The sequence below is a fragment of the Salvia hispanica genome, unplaced genomic scaffold (assembly GCF_023119035.1).
Source record: "Salvia hispanica cultivar TCC Black 2014 unplaced genomic scaffold, UniMelb_Shisp_WGS_1.0 HiC_scaffold_1248, whole genome shotgun sequence".
NCBI lineage: Eukaryota > Viridiplantae > Streptophyta > Magnoliopsida > Lamiales > Lamiaceae > Salvia > Salvia hispanica.
Window position 1 is genome coordinate 12,033 of NW_025951525.1, and position 22,584 is coordinate 34,616.

Consider the following 22,584-nt stretch of genomic DNA (forward strand, 5'->3'; position numbering starts at 1 on the left):
TTCCCTCTCACATCAATTATAAAATTATATTTTTCTATCGCTTAACAAAAAAATAACATCTCCTAAAATCTAGTGTATCTCCCAAGTGTGATATCTACCTTGGAACGGAGGGAGTATAATATAAATTTGAAAACAAAAGGAAAGTGAAAAAATTGGGTAGAGTATACATGCTGAAAGCCTTCAACATAAAACCGGCTCTTTTTTCCGTCGAGGAGACATTATCAAATTGTGAGTTACATAAATCTTTACAATGCAGCCTGTTGAGCAAATCAATGATTGTAGAATGTATAAAACGGGGCAGATCTCTGCCCCCAATCAGGCAGAAGGCTCAAAGGGCTTGTAAAACATTACAAGACCAACGCCATGCGGGAGTTTTGACACAAGACAACTAATCTTAGAGGTGAATTTCTGATGCATAATCGAACTACATGAGTGACTGCAGCAGAGTATCGATTTCCAAGCAAGCAGAAGCACCGCTCACTATGTTGAGTATCATGACATACCTTCGAGTCTAGTAGCCAGAAGAAACAAGGATGTTGTGCTCCTTCAAGCGCTTTGGAAATGAGCCGCGGTTTTGTAATTGGAGGATGCCAGCAGCCTTCTGAGATAGGATTGAGTTCAATCTTGAGATGTAATCATCTAGCCGGTTTCCAGGTTGATCAGCCTCGACCAACAGATTCATCTCCTACAAAGAGCAAATAGAAGAGATTAACAAAATTCACGTGCTTGAGGAGGGAGAAAACCCGACATTGAAAGAAAAATTTATAAACCTCTCTAACAATCTCCATAGTCTCCTCCACCTGTTTTCTGTGAGCATGGACAAGATCTTCCTCTTCCTAAACATGGACGGCAAAAAATTGATTAATGCCTTATTTATATCATCAAATAAGGTACTCCTGATATTCTCTTACCTTCAATAAAGCAGTCAAATCATCATCTGAATTTGAATATTTTATTTCTGATTTAGGAGGTTCCTTCCACTTGGATTGGATATTGTCTCTCTTCATTTTGTCTTCAGGAATCGGGAGGCTGTGCAGTTCAACTCTGAGTTTTTCTTCCAAGATGGTTTTTCTTGCTCATAGAAATCGTCATCATAGTCTTCCCTATCAGTTTGTTCGGGCCACGAATCACCTGTATCATCCTCAAAAGTCGTAGCAGGTGGAAGGACTGACGACAAAGGTTGTGCAATTGACTCTTTCAGGTTTGTGGTCGAGGACATCACATCTTTTTTGGTGTTGCCTCTTGAAAGGCTCTTTACCCTACAACAGAAACATATTGCTCAAGACTTAAAAATAAGTGTTTGCTGAAAGAATAATTACTCATTACAACATAGACATACCTATCAGCGTATCTTAAAGTGTTCAGGGTATGCTCACAAGATCCGGAGTTTGGTGAAATACATGATATCATAACAGTGCGAGAATTCCCGACGAAGGAATCTCGTAAAACTTCGGTTAATTTACTGCCTCTAAACGGAATGTGCCCTTGGTCATTGTCAAGTGCTCTGATACATTCCTTCAGTGCAAGCAAACTTTTGTTGATCTCAGCCCCTTCCATTCTGCATAATCCGGAAATTGGATAAGGGCGACAAATTCTTGTGATCATCATATTTTCATCTCTCAAACAACAGGTGAAAGCCAACGAGCAATGATTTGCATTACCAAGTGTGAGAATGCCCCATGCATAATATAGTTGTATGAAAGCACTAGTAAGAAATTTATGTTGTGATCCTAAGCCATGTACCTTGTTTGCTTGTCATTGTCTGTTGTATCTGCCCCACGTTCACTTCCAGCAAGGTCTATGAAGGAGAGTTTACCAACAAGTCGTGCAGGTTTAGATTCACTTCCATCCACAGACCTCTTAACAGAAAGTTGAAGAATCGCATGTGACCGAGATGATTCCTCATTTGCACCTGTGGTTCCAGTACTTCTAGTCGCATTTCCTCTCTCAATGAGCTCCTTAACTGTCTCCACATCCACTACTCGATACTCTTGCAAACCCACAATACAAACTTGCTGCTTCCCATCCTCTCTCATACAAAGTTTCCTACAAGTACAGAAATTAAAAATTTGTTGGCATGCTACTACTAATGGGTGAAAGCCAACTAAGAGAACCCAGAGAAAAAGCTTACTTTCTATCACTGAGCAGATCAAAGAGTTTTCCTCCATATATCTCAAAGAAGCTGAAAAACAATTGAAACCCTTGGTTCCTGTAGGTGTGATGAATGAGCCTCAAGATATCTCTCACTGCTCTGAGGGCAGTGGTTTCATGGTATATGTTTTGCCACTTCCTGATGAATTGTTAGAGATTGATGAAATTGATGAACTAGTGTTGACATCAAAGAAATCGAAAGGGTTTCAAGAGTTTTCTTTTGGGGTATGGTTGAAACATCAGAAAAGTTGAGTTCAGATAGTAAAATCATTTCAGGATTGATACTCTACATAGAAGAATTAAACTATCAGACAACAAGATGAATTATACAACATGCAGTTCCACCAGATTACAGGATAGTATGTTATTACCTGTTTGGCCATAAGCAAGCAAGTTGCTTTTGTACGTTGGAAAATTATGGGTATGATAGGTTCTACGGTTTCACGATATACCTAGAGAAATGAAAAAAGAGTGAACCAGAATTAAGCAGACATCAAGATTAAGTACCAGATCCATTTCAGGTTAATATAGATTCATATCATGGGATATAATTACCTCATCATTTGACACTTCTTCATTTAGTACAGCATCAAAAACAAATTCATGTTTCTCCTGATACTCTGTCAGGTCAACCTGAGCACATTAAGATTCATATACATGAAAAATGGGTATTTGGATGAATAGGCATTCCCATTTTTAATTAACATTTGATTGGAGAAAGAGGCATCTTAAAACGATTTTCCCACAGAGTAAGAAAGGAAAACTTGAGACACAGTTACAACCATAACAACAAGAAAATTTGCTCTTATAAGCTTTAAACTTTCAAGCCAAGTTCATTACATTGCAAATGTTACTTCTCAGGTCTACTAGGGAAGTGACGTATCATAAAAATCAAGAAGCAGAGATACTTTTTCAATTTTTGAAGGTAGCTTCAAAATACACCCTTGAAGAAAAGATGTGAATTTACTAGGAAACGATTTTATAGGAGAGCAAAACATGACTTAATTTTAAGGAAGCAATAATCATGGACAGAGGGACGATAGCACAAAGTACTAAATGTTGGTAACAATTCTATCAATCGAATAGAGAGCAACAGAATTCATAACAAGTTCTACACACCTTGAGTTTTGTCTCATGGACAACAAGACAGTTTGAAGAGGTTTCTATGATATCTTCGTCATTCTTTGCCAGTTCCCTTTTATTTAGTGGTCTTTTCCTTACCTGGTATAAATAAAATGTTTGTCAATCATACAAAGAAACAACAGTGTTGAAGTTTTACATATCTGCTTACTGCAAGAGAAATGTTGGGTAAGAAAGTGCATGCCAAAGAAATTATGAAACTGCTGAAAATGATTAGTCATATGAAGTAAGAATACAAATTACAGAAAAGTCATGCGTGTTTTCGTCCAGCTGAAATGTTTAGAGTAGAACAGCTACTTGAAAAGAATAAAATACATACCACTACTTTAATCTTTGCAACATTGCTAGCCTTCACATTGTCCGCAGTGATGCTTTTTAGAACATTAGTATCAGGTAAGCCACGTGTTTTGCCAGTCTGTTTATTCATCCCCAAGTATGGGTCCGAATCATCAAAACTTCTTCCTCTTGATAAATTATTTATTGGAGGAGCATCATACAGAGAGGGAACTGGCATCTATTCTCAACAATCAAAAATAGCCAAAAGGGAAAAGAATACAAAAAAAGAGTTAGGAAATCTTAGACAATGTAACTTGCTATCTTAAATAAAACACTGATGGAGTATAATGAAATTCAGGACACCTAATATGAAACATTCTGCCTTAAATCTATTTATCAAATGCATATTAACAAATCAGGTGTAAAATCCATATAGCATCAATGTAGCATCAAATGCACAGAATACACAGGGTTCAATTGTATATTGCTGCAAAGCCACACGGTGGACTTGTCTTGTCTGGCAACAACATCTATTTCCATCAAAACCATTGAATAAGACAATGTCTAAAGCTACTACTTTATCCACAATGCACAATGGAGTTAATTTCCTGCCACATAAACTACAACTACATCCAATAAAACCAACACCCACGATATATACTGATCAACGAAAATGACTGCTCCAGTTCATAAACAAGAAATCTACCTCCGGAAGTAGCTCAGTATCGAACGAATGCAGATCTAACAGCCCCGGGCTACTCTCATTTGGATCATCGCCATTCTTCCGCCGTGAATGCACCGGCGGCGTCAACGGCTCCGCAAACAAATCGCCTCCACTGTACATCCTCTGCGTCTGCAAACTCCCGTACATTCTAGAACCCTGACCGCCTCCATTGTAATATCCAAAGTCCTAATTTCAAAACAAACAAACAAAATAAAAAGGAAATCAAATTTATCGGTTCCAGCTCATGGAATCAGATCTGAAAAGGTTCAAATCCACCAAAAAATAAAAAAGCAGAAAATTTACCTGAACTGGAGGAGCCGCATTATTCGATGACTGTAAATGCTGCAGGCCAGCTGATTGCAACCATCGGCCATTCGATGAAGCTTCCATGAATTGGTCGGAGTACTGGCGCTGATGGTGCGCCGCCGCCGCGGCGCCGGATCTCTGCCTTCCCACCGCATTCATCTTCTCTCACCAACAACGGTTAAAAAATAAGAAGATAGAAATCCAACAGCGCTCTCACTCAATCTCTCAAAGCAATCGCCTTTGTTCAAATACTACCAAAAATACCTCCAATCCAACACAAGGAGAGGAATTTTTCTAGAGAGAAACTCCAATTGTAGCAACTGCGTTTATTAGAGCTTTAAAACTGCGAAAAAAATTGAAGAGTTGAAGAGAAGACGGTGAGGACTGAGTTTTCCTCTCTGTTTTTTTTTAAATTTAAATGTTTAATTTAAATGTTTAAAAAGCGATTAAGTGATTATTATATTGAATACTTAGTTTATTAGTGTTAGCGGAAATGGTGAGTGGGAATTTGAATTTTGAAGTGGCACGTGTGAAGGCAACGCCCCATGCGAAGCATGTGATTGGTTGACGGTGTGCGACGGTGGATGGGCCTACTAATTTTTGAATTTGTTTAGGCTAACATTGTCGTTTCACATGGTGGGGCTATGTCGTTTAGCGTCTCGCTATCCATTGCTTAATTTGTGTTTTCATTTTATATAATATACTGTAATTTTCTAAATAAATGATCAAACCTTGATACAACCGACTGAACGAGTGTTATAACAACTCAATTAATACATAATTAATCTCTGATAAATATGAGTGCAATATGTGATAAAACTCTTAAATTTCATAATTACTCTACTCCCTACTATAGTACTATTTGCTTTATTATCTAGGCAAAGATAATGACAACTGAATAATTATACTACTTCACATATATTGTTAATGAGTTCATCGGAAATACTATAAAATATTGAAAATGAATTTTTCATGGTTCGCTTTTACAACTTCAAGAATGTTAACAAGTTAAATAAAAAATTTATTCTCATATATTTTATAAATTCATTAATTCTTATAACAATTTTATGGGGCATTAACATAATAAACATTGAGTTAAATATAGTCTATATCTAATTTAATCAAATACTACAATATTCTAATATTTCTAAAATTTTAATGTTCTTCATGACTACATGATTTATTTAGAATATTTGTAACAAGTTTTCCAAGAGTCATGGTGTGACTAGAGATGAAAAATCAAGGTTATCTGAACTTCCATCTTTCGTCGAGGATCAATGTTACGTAAAAAGTAGATAGTCGTATTATCGTATAGACTTAAAAAAAATATATGACAAACTGGAATTGCTTCTACTAATGCTAGACTAGATCAGGTTCATCAAATTTCACTTTGTTACTTAGTACTATGTATTTTAGCATGTAATATACTTCAACGATGCATAAATCCAAGAATAATACTCTCTCACCATAAAAAATAGTCTCGATTTTTATCATTTTGAGTTCACAAAAATAATTTTATTTCAAAAAATTGAAAGTTTCTTTTTTATACTTTTTTTCATCTTTCTCATACTTTTACCCACTTTTTCTCCAATCTATCTTACTTTACACACTTTTCTCGTTCTCTCTACTTTACTAATTTCTAAAAGAGTGAACTACATAAATTACCGATCTTTCACTTTCGCACGTGGTACGATTTTTTATTTTATATCGTTTTTGTACCTATAAATCACATTTTTGATATCGATTCAATTTTCTTCCGAAATGCCCTTTAAACAAATATATTTTCCGTGGTTTTCGTGGTCGCATGCGACGCTCCTCTGCGTCCGCTATTGTGGTGGGGAAAGACGCGGACAAAGAGAGCATTTTCCGATTTTTATTTATTTATTTGTTTTCAAAACTCTATATAAGGTCGTGGTCATTTCATTTGCACCACTTGTATTAAAGAGTTTCTCTTCTCTCTCCACATTCTTCATTTGATGGGTTGAATCCAAAAATGGCAAGTGGTGCGGGTGGTAGTGGTGGGGATCCGTATGCTAGGCGGGAATTAAAAGAGTTGGGTCTATACGTCCGCAGATAAATTGCTTGATACAAGAGCACTTGCAAAAGAAAAAATGCGGTACCCCCGCCCATCCATCATCGAGTTGTACTCCCGACCAAGCGTTGCCTACCAACGGTTGTTTGACGACTAATTCCGGGGCCCGGCTTTGGGGAGAACTTTTACGTGGCTTTTAGGATGCACCGAGATCTATTTATTAGTATCGTGAATGCTTTAGAGCATCGATACAAGTATTTCAGTTCGGGAGGATGCGAGTGGTAGACCCGGTCACACACCTATACAAGTGCACCGCCGCAATCGTTGGCCTCAGAGGTGCGGCCGATGTTCGTGAGTACCTCCACATCGGCGGGACTACCAACGCATTTCTGCGGGATTTTGTAAGGCGTCATTCATATTCGGAGAGAGGTATCATTAAGCCTACCCCCAAGACCGGAGGATCTAATGGATATAGGATGCTGCACGGTTTCCCGGATGTTGGCAAGATAGATTGCAAGCATAGGGAATGCGAATCGGCCCACCGGGGAAAAGGGGTGTACACGACGCTTTAAAGGGAACTCATGATGATCCTCGGCCGTAAACGATACCACTGGATTTGGCATGCGTATTTTGGGTAGCGTCGAACAACGACATCAATGTTCTCTAGTTGTCGCCTCTTTTCAATGAGCGTGCATGGGCGTTGGTCCCGCCATCGATTGCCGCCAACGACAACCAACACGATATGAGCTACATTTGGCGGATGTGATATACCCTAGGGGCCGCCTTTGTGAAGACGATCGATGCCCAACAAATCCAAAGAAGATCTACTTGCGCAACGACGGAGACAGCTGCAATGATGTGGAGCGGGGATTTGGTGTGCTCCAAGCTCGATGGGCGGCGATGAAGGTCCGACACGTTTGTGGTGAGGTTGCATTGCGATGTCCCACGGACGTGGCCTCCGGAGGGAACGGTGACCGTGATTCTACCAATACACAAAAGTTCCAAGTGGGAGAAGAGAGTCGAAGATGCTAATTGCATTAATTCTCAATAATGGGAAATTACAATAAAGGAAAGCTTTTTATAGCTAAGAAAATGTGACTAACAAACTCCAATCTAGATCTAACAACTCTCAACTCACGCTTCACACGCCTTGGCCGATTTAATCTCTCATTTCCCACGTGTGCATGCATCCATTCACACGTTTATTTACTTTTCACTCGTGCGTTTATTCTTCAAGCGTTTCATGTATCAAATCTCCCTCGCCCCAAAAACCTTGGCCTCAAGGTTTGAAATGAGGAAAGCGGTCTTGAATGTCATGTAGAAACTCCCAAGTGGCATCCTCCGAAAAGAGTTTGCCCAATGGATAAGAACTAGTAACCTGAGCCCTCGCTCGCTGACCGACGACGATCAAGGATTTGGATCGGCTCAAGGAAGGTGGAATTGCCAACTGTGGGCAATGTCCCATGTCGCTGATAAAGGGCCCATTTTCTTCTTTAACCGGGGCACATGGAAGACGGGATGAATCTTACAATCAGTCACGCAAGATTATACGCCACCTCTCGAACTTATCGAAACCTTAAACGGACCAAAGTAACGAGGGCTGAGTTTCAAACGGCGGTCACGAAGGGTATTCGGTATGGTCGGAGCTTCAAATATACCCAATCACCCACACTAAACTTCCTCTCGATCGTGGTTGTCGGTCTTCTTGTTTCATGCGATGTTGAGCCCTCCCCGATGGTGTTTGAGGACCTCCATCATAGCATCTCGTGCCATCAAACTCTCATTGACATCATGGAAAGCCGAATCACCCTTGAAGTAAGGGATATGAAGTGGAGCCGGATAACCATATAAAGCCTCGAAGGGGGTGGTTTCAATAGCCGAGTGAAAAGAAGTATTGTACAGAACTCGGCTAGGCTTAGCCATTTACTCCAATTGGTTGGTTGATCCCCACACATACATCGTAAGTAGGTCTCCAAGCAACGATTAACCACCTCGGTTGGCCATCGGCGAGGATGGTAAGCCTAGACATGTGAAGCTCAACTCCTGAGTTTGAAGAAATACGACAGAAGCTGAGGAATACCTTATCCTGTCACTGATAAGTATAGTAGGTAAACCATGAAGCTTAAAAACATGATCCAGAAGGCTTGAGCAAGACTGTTAAAGCCGTATAAGGATGGGCTAGACTCATGAAATGGGCATACTTAGTAAGACGATCCACCAACCAAAATAGTTGATTTCCCATGAGATAAGGGAAGGCCTTCAATAAAATCCAAGCTAACTTGTGTCCAAGCTTCATCAGGTATGGGTAGAGGCTGCAAGAGCCTAGGATAGGCACTATGGCCATACTTATACTGGCACACGTCACACTCTCTAATATAGTTTACGATCTGCTTCTCCATGTTGGGCCGAAGTAGAAAAGTGAAGAAAGCCGTTTATATGTAGCATGTATATAGAGGACCTCCGCACCGGAATCATGGAAGAGCATGGATGATACGGAGCCTCAAAGCTGATCCTCTCCTACCACCAATCTACCTTTCCTCCTCGTTGGTCTCCAATCCAAGAAAATTTAGAATTTGAATGAGGATTCTGCACAGCTCCTCAATTATGGACTTTAAAAAGAGTCGAAGTCCATTATCCTTGATCGGGGATAGAGATCGGTTGATACGAAGTAATGCCATACAGAAAACCTCAGAAGAATGCACTCTAGAAAGTGCATCAGCTACTACATTCTCCACGCCCTTCTTATACGTAATTTCAAAATCAAAGGCCATTAGTTTGGATAGCCAACTGAGTTGGCCGAAGTAGTCACTTGTTTCATTAAGTGACTCAAGTCTTATGATCAGTCCCGACTTCAAATGGTTTAATACTCAAGTAATGCCCCAATAAGTAACAGCAAAAACAATGGCCAGCAATTCTTTATCATAAACAGAAAGACCTCTATGTTTTGGGGACAGAGACTTACCGATAAAAGCAAGAGGATGGCCATCTTGCATCAACCGCCCATGCCATAGCTTGATGCACTTAATTACAAAGGTAGAGCAAAATCGCTAGCATACGGTGGAGACATCATAGCTTGTTTAAGGTCCAAATGCTTGATCACGTTGCATCCCACTTAAAAGCATCTTTTTCTCAACAATCGGTAGGGTTTGCATATAATCCCATAATTCCTTATAAATTTCCCTGTAATAGCCGGTGAGGCATAAGAATCCTCTGAGTTTGGTTACATCGTAGGAGTTGGCCAATCCGCATTGCTTGTAGTTTCTTAGGATCAGTGGAAACTCCTTCTCCGAAATAATATGGCCTAAGTACTCCAGGCTTATTCTTAGCAAATTCACACTTGCTCTCCTTCGCAAAGAGAGAATGCTCTTTCAACTCTGTCAAAACTAGTCGAGATGAGCTCGATGAGCATCCATATCCTCACTGTAGACTAGTATATCATCAAAGAAGACCAATACAAATTTCGCTAAAAAAGGCCGAACACATCATTCATTAGTCCTTGGAATGTTCGAGGTGCATTGGTGAGCCCAAAGGGCATCACTGACAAACTCATAGTGGCCGTCATGAGTTCTAAAGCGAGTCTTAGAGATGTCCTTTTCTTCCATTCAATCGATGGTAGCCTTGCCTTAAATCAATCTTAGAGAAAACAGAGGCCCCTCTTAATTCCTCCAATAACTCTTCAATCAAGGGAATAGGATATTTGTCCTTAATAGTTGCTTTATTCAGCCTTCTATAATCCAGCACATTCTCCATGTGCCATCTTTTTCTTCACCAATACCACAGGGGAAGAGAATGGACTTGAGCTTGTCGATGAACCCCTGCTGCAGTAGGTCGCAACTTGTTTTTCAATAATATTTTTCTGCATAGCTGAGTGTCTATAAGGCCCAGAGTTCATTGGTGTAGTGCCGGGAATCAAAGCAATTTTGTGGTTGTGTGATCTCATAGGAGGTAAGGTAGTAGGTTCGGTAAAAACCTCTCTTAATGCTAAGAGTTGTTGAATTGCTTGAGGAATTTATGTGGTCATCTCATTATCTCCTTCCGACAAGCAACTCGAGTTACCCTCATCATTCACCTTGATGCAACACAGTTGAACACCCTCACAATAGTGAAGAAGCTTAGTCATTTCCTTCTCTCGACACAGTATGAACTCTGCTCATTTTGACCTCCCCTCAACACTGCCTTCTGCCATTCAATGGAAGTCCATTGTCAAGTTTTTGAAATCCCATTGAATTATTTCCAATGTTTCCAGCCATTTGGACCCCCAAAACCATATCATAGTTACCAAAGGTAGAAGAAGTACATCGTAATAAAGGTTGTGCCCCGTAAAATCCACTTCAGTCCCTTACACATGGAATTACATTCCAATCCGTTGCCATCAGCTACATCTACCATCACCGGATTGACTTGAGTGAGGTGAAGGCCCAATCTCTTAGCCAAGTGTAGATCTAGGAAGTTATGAGTGCTTCCCGAATCAATGAGTATGTGCTGCCTTTTTCCCCACTCGCCGGTCCACCCTCATTGTTCTAAATCCTCTTGAAGAAGATCCATTAATAGCATGGATAGATATTAAAGGATTTTCATCCTCATTAAGTTCCTCATCCCTTGATTCATCAACATACTCCAGTTCCCTCACTCCCTCATCAATTTCGAAGGATATAATTGCTTCCTAGCACAACGATGTCCCTCTCATACTTCTCATCACGCCATAACACAACCCTCTATCTCTTTTATCGCGATCTCCTCCTCTGTTAAGAGTCCGTTTTGAAATTAGGTCAGGTAGGAGTAGGTAATAGTGGTGTGGTGTTGTTAGAGCCTTAAAAAAAATTAATAAGAAAAAATAAGTTAAAATCGATAAGTATAAGTTTAATACTAATTTTAAAATAAATTAAAGTTTCATAATTATTTCCATACAAAATAATTATTTATCAAATTAATCCAAAAAAGATTGTTGTTATATCGAATATACCAAAATAGTAGTCTTAGGTCTACGAGGTCTACGTAAAAAATTATCATATGGACATTTAAACAAATTCAACGAAGGGTTTACTAGCTTAATTTGCTAACTTGTCAATTTTTCATACGAGATAATGTGACGTTAATATGTCAACACAAATATAGTTAACATATTTATGTTGTTATGTTAATATTTTTAAAATGCAGTACAAGTTAGCAAAGTTAGCAAATTAAGCTAGTTAACAATGGATGACATCGTTTTAGTATAATCTTAATTAGTTAAAATTAACTAAAGTTTAATCCTAAGTTGGTAACGTTTTAACCACAATATTAGTATATTATTAACATAAAACTAGTTAGATGCAATAATTATCACATAAATAATAAATATGTGTTGATATAAATGGAGGTGAATTGCGATCGATAGGCAGACTCATCACACTTACATGACATTTTATTCATTATTTCACGTCACTTACTGATGTAAATATGAATATAAATATCAATATTAAGTTACTTAAAGTTCACAAATTTGGAATACGTAGTAATATTTCGAACTATTAAAATAAATGAATTTTAATGACTGAATGAAATTAACTAATTAAGTCCACACAAAATTATTGTCATGTATTGTACCTCAAATACCAGAAATCAATTCGTGAATCATTGATGTACATTCTACTTGAATTTTATTGCATAGATCATGTACATTCTACTTGAATTTTATTGCATAGATCTTATACATATTTATATTCATACCATAAATCCTACAATAAATTCGTTTGACTCATCATACTGGACTCGATTTAAGTAGATTTTTTGAACTTTTTAATAGGTATTTATTTTATAAAAATATGTTTATTATTATTATTAAATTTAGTAAAGAATTTAGTAAAATTACAGTCTTATTAATTTTAAATTTTAGACTCAGATGCCAACATGTAAATATACAGAACGTGGCATGATGATCAGAAACATCAACCAACACAAGAAATAAAAAATAAATTGATAATGCAATTATTTATTTATAGGTACAATTAAATATTTTGAATTGATAATTGATTATATAATTTTGGTTACATAATCAGTGATCGCTCGGCAAAGCAACGAACATTCTACAGGCAACGATATCGTCCAAGAATCTTCTCGAACCCACCAAATCCCCAACCTCCTTAATCTTATTAATTCAATCCAACCCCATTTCCTTCAATCAATTTCTTCTCCAATGGCCGATGATCACGCCGTCACGCTCTACAGCAGCGCCACCATCACCGACACCAAGAAGAACCCCTTCTCCCTCAAAGTCGGCATGGCGCAGATGCTCGCGGCGGCGCCGTCGTCGAGGTCACCTCCTCGATCAAGCCAAGACCGCCGAGTCCGCCGGCGCCTGCTGCGTCGTCGTCTCCGATCCGCCTCCGCCTCCGCCGCGCGCTGGGATCTCCCGCATGGCCGACCCCTCGCTGATCAAGGAAATCAAGCAGGCGCTGTCGATTCCCGTGATGGCGAAGGCGCGCGTCGGCCATTTCGTCGAGGCGCAGGTCCTGGAGCAGATTGGGGTCGATTACATCGACGAGAGCGAGAATTGGGGATCGCCGACGAGAGCCACTTCATCAACAAGCACAATTTCGGCGTCACTTTTGTCTGCGGCTGCCGCGATTTGGGGGAGGCGCTGCGGCGGGTGAGGGAGGGCTCCGCCATGATTCGGACGCAGGGCGAATTAGGGCTCCGGCAATGTGGCGGAGACGGTGCGGAGTGTGAGGAAAGTGATGGGGGAAATTAGGGTTTTGAATAATATGGATGAAGATGAGGTGTTTGCCTTTGCCAAGCGAATTGGGGCGCCGTACGATATCGTGGTGCAGGCGAAGCAAATGGGGCGGCTTCCGGTGGTGCATTTTGCTGCCGGAGGGATCACAACACCGGCTGATGCTGCATTGATGATGCAATTGGGGTGTGATGGGGTGTTCTTGGGGCAGGAGGTTTTCGACTGTGATGATCCTTACAAGAGGGTTCGATCCATTGTGCAGGCGGTTAGGAATTACAATGACCCATGGAGCTGGCGCAGGCGAGCAGTGGCTTGGACCACGCTATGGCAGGGTTGAATCTTGATGAGAATAGGGTCGAGTTCGGGTCTGGAGATGCTTACTGATTCTGTGAGTTCTAATGCTTTTGATTCCTAGCTTTCGAGCATGATGAGAAATGTAGTATAATGTTTGTGATTTTACAATTTGCCTTGTTACATTGATGTTGCTTCTTTGCATGATGAAAGAATAAGAGTTATTGACCTTGTATGATTCTCTGCTTAACTGATAGGGAATATAGTTCTAGTTCATCACTTTGCACAAACCCCTGTCGAATCTTGTACTATCAAATTTAAATGTACTGCATTTTGTTATTGGAATTGATTTGTTCATATCTATCCTTAATAACTCCTGGCTTGTAAACTAACTCTTGTAAGTAGGAAGATGGAGCTTACTTTATGCAATGAACGAACATCAAGATGCAATAAAAGTAACATGGTATAGTAGAGGCGGTTTCAATCTGAAATAGGGACATATAAAGTAGTTATTGTAATCTGTAGAAAATAATGGTACCCGAATACATCATAGTTTGTGGTGAAAGTGCTTCACACACAGCTAAATAAAGACAAAACCATGAACCCCCTAAGCATTTAAAATATACTCAACTCACCTACATATAGCTTAAGAGGGCAGACACCTCATTGAACTGCGAATACTGTCTGATCTCAGTTTTCATGGAACCATGGATGCTCTCCGAACCCAGCTTCCTCATCGAACCATGAATGCTTTCTGAAGCCAGTTTTCTCATGGAACTGTGGATGCTCTCTGAACCCAGTTTCCTCATGGAGCCATGAATGCTTTCCGAACCCAGTTTCCTCATGGAGCCATGAATGCTTTCCGAACCCAGTTTCCTCATGGAACTGTGGATGCTCTCTGAACCCAGTTTCCTCATTGAACCGTGGATGCTCTCTGAACCTAGTTTCCTCATTGAACCATGAATGCTCTCCGAACCCAGTTTTCTCATGGAACCATGGATGCTCTCCGAACCCAGTTTCCTCATGGAACCATGGGTGCTCTCTGGACCCAGTTTCCTCATGGACCCGTGTACACTGTCTGAACCAAGTTTCATCATTGACTTGTGAATGCTATCTGAATCCACTTTTCTCGTTGACCCATGAACATTGTCTGAGCCCGATCTCCTTATTGAACCGTGAATGCTATTGCAACCCAATTTCCTCATTGAACCATGAGCACTGTCTGAACTCAATCTCCTCACCAAACCATGATTGTTCTCTGGACCCAATTTTCTCTTTGAGTAGTGAACATTGGTTGAACTCTGTTTCCTCATTGAACCGTGAGCATTGTCTGAACCTACTTTTCCCACTAATGTGTGGACACTGGTTGAGCAACTCAGTCTTCTCATAGAACTGTGAACACTGGACTTCCTCATTGAACCGTGAATGCTTGTTGCTGAGTTGAGTTTCCTCATTGAGTTGCTGATATTTCTTGATGGCTGGGAAGATTGAGTTCCTGGTAGACATTTTTGGAGAATTTGTCAACAATATCTAAATAAGTCGGGCTGGTGAGGAGGGAGTAGCAATGAACAACTTCATCGATGTCCTGCACATGATTCCCGTCCCTCTCATCCATCATTTCCAATTCTTCCATCTTCTTTGCAAAGTCCTCCGTTGCCAAGAAACTAGACTCTGCACCTTGCCTTGAAGGCGTGCTCTGCCTTCTGGTCCACTGATCGACGAACACTCATGGAGCCTTGTTCTCCATTTGGTTGCCCCTTCAGTGCAAGCAGGCCATCTCTCCTACTCGCCACCTCACTCGGATCCCAGTGTTGGGAGGAGCTTTTGCACGAACTGTCGGTCTCCTGCAACTTGGGGCCGATCTTGCTGCTACCAGAGAAGATGGGATTAGCGAAAGCATTTGTAGGCAGCTTCGCGTACCCTCTTAGAAGTAAGGATCTCACATTTCTGAAAGCTTTGTGAAAGAATGTCTTGGTATCATGAAACGTTTCTTGAACCTGCTTCTGTTTCGTTCTGCTAGTGTCGCCACTCATCTTTATTTCAGATTCTCGGGTAGCCAGAAGGTAGGGAAGATCGGTATAATAAGAGTGTGTTGAGGTTAGATGCAAAGTGTGGGTATTGAATGAAGGAGAAATGGTGGCAATGGGATGTAGTAATGGCTGTGCAGCAGGTCCTAAGACATGTGTGCAGCAAATGGGGTCTTGGAATCAGTGAATGATCCATTTTAACACAATAAATGAGCAGACCTAATCATTGTCCTAACTGGTTATTCTAAAATGCTTAGGGAATATAATTTTGTCTGGAATTATAATTGGGAAGGAATTTTGAGCGTAATTGCAGCATTTAAATGGGGAGGTAGGAAGTTGTTATGGCCCCTACCTCATTACAACTTAAGCGATTAGGATAAGGGACCAGAAATTGATTGAAACTGAAATGAAACCCAATTTTTAATGTATGCTTGGTGCTGTCGTTTTCCTACAGTTCATATGCTGAGACTCATTATGGCTATACTCATGGTGGTGTTAGGACAATTTGAGCTCTTACTATACTGTTCATCACCTGCAAGTTATGGAAATAGCTTTAACGTATGGTCTCTTGATCAGTTGATTTTGATAAAAATTGATAGGATTTTGGTTACATTACACATCTGAGCGTTGCATAGAAAAAACTCATTTCAGATCTTGGCACCAAAAATAGATAAGCTGACAAAATTGCAGGAATTTAACAAAATATTGTACTATAAAATACATTGTGTTGCTGTGACCATAATAAATAATGCCTCAACCACCTAACAATTAATCGAATGTTTGTGGCCCAGTGGTTAATAACATGTTCTAACTATGATTATTGGATATGCGTTTACCAATTATATAAAAAAAATACTCATTTCGTCCCCTAAAAGAGAAACTCTTTTCTTTTTTAGTTGTTCCTAAATCTAAAAACTTAAAAAGTAGAAACTCTTTCTTTTTTAGTTTGTTCCTAAATCTAAAAACTTTCTATTTAAGGAAATTTATTTTGTAGGTTGGGTTCCTTTTTCCCATTTACACACTTTTCTTTCAAATTTCAATTAGCACCCCATCCATACCAGCAGGCAGCAGCTACCCTTATTCACTTCCAAATTGCCCTCACCCTATTCTGCTACTCACATTTCACGCCTAAATGCGCTGCTTAAGTTTCTCCCACTGTCCATACAACAAAAGACTGGTTCCACACCCCATGTGTCGCAGACCATTCTCTTCGCTCGTCGCCTTCCACGTATTTAATCATGCTCGGACTTGTATGCATTGTCCAACAAAAGAAGTAGAGCATGTGAAAGAGGAAAATTGATAAATAAATTATTGTATTTTAATGTATAATTGATAAAGTAAGAGAGAAAAAATTATTGTAGTATTATTAGCGAAGAATGAGACACCTCATTAGACCAAAAAAATTTCTTTAAATAAAATTAGTCTATTTTTAAGAGATATCTCAAAATAACAAATATGGTCTATTTTTAAGGGATAGAGAAAGTAATAGTTTTAAAATAAAATCTGAGTGGATGAGTTAGTTGGATGTGGAGTTCTTTACAAAATAGTATTCCTCCGTCCCAAGGAAGATGACCTTCCTTGGTGACACGGATTTTATGCAACCGTATTTTGTATGTTAAGTGGAGACAATAAAGTGAGAGAGAGAATAAAGTAAAGATAAAGGTGTTTTATTTTAATGAATCATCTGGTTGGGATAAACCAAAAAGAAAGTGATCATCTTTAATGGACTGGAGGGAGTACTAATAAGACACTTAATTGTGGATGGACGAAAAAGAAACTTGAGCCGCTTATTCGTGGGCAGAGGGAGTACTATTTTAATTTCGGATCACTCTACCCTATTTCCAATTTGTATTTTAAGAAAGTTTGGGATATCACACAATTGTTGAATATAAATCCCAGAATTGAAGATAAAGGGAAGCCTCTCGATATAAAAAGTTAGAGAAATGCTAGTGATATATCCTAGAAGTAACGATGTGTATCGACATGGTCTCTACAGGAGTAGCGATTGATCAAAGAATAAAATTAGATATATTCTAAAGCCAGTGATATATTCGACAGGAGTAGCAAATGCTAGTGATATATTCTAAAGCTTTTTTGGGTGTACACTATTCAAAAGTAAGAGTTACCCAATCTAGTGAAAAGTCTAATTCTCAAGGTAGAGAATCTGAATTAATGGGACAAGTAGAATACAAGTAAAAGAATTGAAAATGTGTGACATAAACTTGTTGTAAACATTCTTTTTTGTTTAAATACTTTGTATTTGTAAAAACAATATCATGCCATAAACAAATTAATAAAAAACAGACCAAATAAAACAAGTTTTAGTCGTTATCATCAAAAAACACTTTCATGCCAATATTGACAATTCACCGCCATTTTAGCCAACAAAAATAAAGTAAAGCTGAGACTGCAACTATAGACATCGACCACTTTTCATAAGGGGAGTAGCGCTAATTAGATGAAAAAAAAAAACACAACAAGAAACATGCACACTAAGCTGAACTGGTCTTCTGATCCATATGTATCAAAATAGTTGCGAGAAAAACCAACAAAATGTAACAACTTATATAAAAAAAAAGGGGCTGAAATGTCAATCCGAAAAAATCAAACTGTCCTCTAAGATCAAAACAAAGATAAGCAGAACAAATGCACCCTTGACCTCTAAGAAACAGCTGCGGCCTTCTTCCTGGTGCAGCCTCGGTACCTAAATTAGTAAGCATAAATCTCAAGCAACAACAAAAGACTGGAAAACAGAAAAGGCAAATGTAAAAATATAAGTGTTCCAAACCTTCTCTGAAATTGGTCTTGAATCTGCGGGGACATTGCGTAAGTACCTCATGTGACCAGTTCCGGTGGTCTTTCTACGGATGGCCTTCACCCAGTTGTCTGAACATTTGTACACATCATCATCAAGATCAACAAGAAAAGAGATGCAATACCTCCAACGGTATTTAATAAAACAATACTATGACGAATAACTTCACTAGCTCTATTAATTAACAAAGGAAGGAGTATTAGTTGACATGTTTACTTAGTAAACAAAGATCATGTCTAATCTTATCTCCCTTCGGGTTTCCTCTTCTCACAAGAGGCAGTCATTATTTCGGATTGTAAACATGAGCGTGTTTGGTTCATGAAAATCAAATCCTAGATGGATAGTCATGGGATAATTAGTCATACTCATAGCTAACCACATCCAACTAAAATAATCCCACAACTCAATCCTAGATTGTGTATCATAGTAGTATTTTATCTAGCAAACCAACACCACCATATTGTATACTATCCAGTAACTTACACCCCTATGAATATTTTAAACTAGATGAAATCAATTTTGGCTTATCTCATATCGTGTATCTCACTATTATGCAACAATACAATTTAATTCCTAAACAATGGTATATCTGCGAAAAGCTCTAACTCTAAGGCTCAAGTATAAGGAATTATAGCGCGAAATTCCTAAAACTAATCAGCCCATGGAAAAGGATCAGTAAACTTTATTCATATTCAATTTGCAAAAATTAAATCACAGCTCCGTTTAAAAATGAGAAATGACATACAAGTCCTCTTGCGAGCGGCGGGATAAGCGCAGGCGGAGCAGCGGCTCTTCTGCAAATGGAAGCTGCGGGGGCCCGCACCTCACACAGAGTGTGTGTGTTTTTCCTCCTCTTTCCGAAACTCCCGGTTCCCTTCCCTGAAGAGACAGCGATAAGCATTAATAATTGCACAGATCAATCGGAATTATAATTGAAACAGAAATTGAAATATCACCATTGCTGTGGCGCTGCTGCAAAAGCCTAGATTATTCGTGTGCTGAAGTCGGCGTTTGAAGAGATATGTGAAGAAGATTAAGAAGAAGGGTCTTAGGGTTTGGCTTCTAAGGATATTGTTATTAATGGGCCTCTTGGGCCTTAATTATTGGACTTTAATATTTTTTTTAACTTTTTTTCCGGATGCGTCGATTCGAGTATAGTTTTTAAATTATGGAGTATAGTTTTTTAATTTACTTGTAATTTGACATTCGTAGTTATTTAATTTTATAAGATCTATTTTTTCATACTAACTAATAATAGGCACTTTTTTTTATTTATCCTATAAAAATAGTCTTTTATTTTTAGTAACTTCGGAGCCTATTCTTCATTAATAATACTCCAATTACTTTTTCTTTCACTGAAATCCATGCTATCTCAAATGCCTCTATTTTTATTTTTAATGAGACGAAAGAAGTATCTTTCACTTTTCTATTCAGGTATTCATTTATTTTAGAATATAATCAAAAGTTTTAAGTTTTTTAATCTATATAAATAGAGTGCATCTTTTATGAATGGATTTTGTAAGTAGTTGTATTTGAGGAGTAAAATTATTCTAAACAAGAATAAAAAATGTTTAAAGGATTGAAAAGAAAGATTTTTGGCCAAAATACTGCATTTTCTGCACAGCACACCATCCTTGCCCATATTTTTGCACCTATGTCATCACTAAATGAACAGAAGATGGCTGATTCCTGTCAGATCACTGGAGTCAGCAGCGGTTTCCTGAGGAAATGACACTCCAAGTTGGCAACAACGAGATCAGCCATGGTCATGCTCGCCTCAACCGTGTCAGTTCCAACATGAGGCAGCAGGACTACATTCTCAAGCTCCAATAACGGCTCAGGCACGTGTGGTTCATTCTCAAAAACGCGAGTCCGGCACCACCCAGTCTCCTTCACATAATGCAGACACAAGTTCGTGTTCATCAACTAGTGCACCTCGTCCTATGTTGACAAGGACCCTATGCGGACCCAATGCACTGATAACCTCCCGATTCACAATGTGTCGTGTTCATTTGTCAAGGAGCATGCCACAAACAGGATTTGACAGTTAGCAGCCAGATCAACGGCATTGGAGTAGTACCTGTAGTTCGTCGTCCTGTCTCTTGGTCCGGGAATGGTAGCTGATGGTGCACCCAAACGCCTCAGCTCTTTAGCTATGGCAGAACCAATCCTGCCTAGCCCGAGTATGCCAATTGATTTTCCACTGAACTGAAAATGTAGACAGTAAATCAAATAGACAAACATGAACACAAACAATAGTTTACAAAAAAGAGATAAAGAATGCGACTAAGGTAAGAAAGAAAATCATGAATATCACTCGTGATTTTCTTGTGAATGTTAAAGAGGTGTTTTGGGTCGTTGATCATTCGTTTGCTTGTAAACGCTCAACAATTCCAAGGAATTTGAGCCACCATTACTGAAATTTGGGTACTCCCATATATAACTCACAAAATCAACTGCCCCTGTCTGCAGTCTAGTAGCATAAGATCTGGTGGTAATTGTTGAATCAATAAACCAGGAAAAAAAAGTTTTTTTTGATTCTAAAATTGAGAATGAAGAGGCTTCTGAAACTATTTCAAACATAATCATGAACTTGACTAATATTCTAATCATAATCAATATTTTCCCCAATTCATGGAAGCACAATCAAGACTTGTTCGTCTAGTCCCCCCAGATCATGTTATCAAGAAGCGTGTAGCACAAGTGTTTGACAGGGTTAAAAACCCTTTTTTTTAATAAGAAAAAAAAATAAAACCAAACTACAGTGATGAACATAGTTTGTTTTATAAAGAAAAGCTTGAACACATTTCTACCTTTCATAATCCAAACCTCAACAGAAAAAGGGAACTCAAAACATAATCTCTATCTTTCATATTTTTTCCCCGAACTTAACATAATCCAAAAAGTTATCAACTCAAATCAAGCTTCTGGCTGTATCCAAGCATACCCAAGCTTTAATCGACAAGCTCAGAAAAAATTTTTTTTCAGCTATAAAAGAAACAAAAATTTAAATTTGTAACTAATTAAATATCGAAAATAGGCATAAAATGCCCCAATTTGAAAAACCCTTAGTAGTCAGCTGAAAATCCCCTTTTTTCCAGGATCCAGTGGTGAAAAACCCATGGCAGGCGCATATTTTCCTCAATGTGGCGAGAGCAAACCCCTTGCTAGGTCGGAAACGTTTTCCCCGCCCAGCACGTCGGGGGTTTTGGGTAACCCTTTCCCTCTGTCTCGGCATTTTTTCCAAGTCGATTTTGTCGACGCCGACGCTGTAAGTGGAGACGATCTCGGGGCGGGGGAAGAGTCAATGAGCTTGGAATCGGCGCCGTTTTTTGGTGTCCCGACCACAGCTTTGACGGAGTCGGCGAGGGAGTGAGATGATTCCCAGAGCTTGAAGAGTGTGAAGCGCTGCTGGAGCTGTTGCTCAAGGTAGGCTGACATTGGAGTGGTCATCATCACCCCCACGTTCTCCATTTTCCCTTGCTCCAGTATGGTGTAGTATTACCTCGAAATATTACAATTATCAGTATTGATTCACAGCGCATTTATTCCATTCAAAAACACCCTTGGGTATTTCATTCTAAAGTCTTATTTTGACATAATAAAAATATACTACTTATATTTTTAAGGGAAAATTACAAAAAAAGTAAAAAAAAAAAAAATTTAAAAAAAATTTTAGAATATTTTTAGGGTTACTTGTCTATAAATACAAAGAACTTTCAATATTTTTTTTTAAATTTTTTCCCCCAAATTTATTTTTTGAATATAAATGAGAACTTTGAATTTTTTTCGATTTTCCCCAAATGATAAAATTGAAGCTGATGTGGCTACTAAAATTTAGGCAATGTAATAAAATGACGTAGTTTTAAAATTAACTAATTTGAAAATAAAAAAATAAAAAAACCACTTCATCGGTTTTTTACTAAAAAACCCTCCACTTCACATCTTTCCCCCTTTTTTTTTCTCAACTAAATTGACACTATTCCGGAGGGGAAAGACGCCCCACCCCCGTGGAGCTTTTAACCTCTGTCATCCCCAAATTTTAACAAATTGTACTTATTTAACGCTGCCACTAAAGCTAATCACATGTTTTTTGATGATTATAGTTAT

General features: G+C 38.8%; 4 pseudogenes; 1 reads left to right on the plus strand and 3 right to left on the minus strand.

Moving 5' to 3' along the window:
* Nucleotides 1–179: 179 nt before the first annotated feature.
* On the minus strand, nucleotides 180–4,794 carry LOC125198148 (annotated as a pseudogene).
* Nucleotides 4,795–12,789: 7,995 nt separating this feature from the next.
* Nucleotides 12,790–13,989, plus strand: LOC125198151 (annotated as a pseudogene).
* Nucleotides 13,990–16,187: 2,198 nt separating this feature from the next.
* On the minus strand, nucleotides 16,188–20,116 carry LOC125198150 (annotated as a pseudogene).
* LOC125198152 lies at nucleotides 20,054–21,967 on the minus strand (annotated as a pseudogene).
* Between the last annotated feature and the right edge of the window lie 617 nt (nucleotides 21,968–22,584).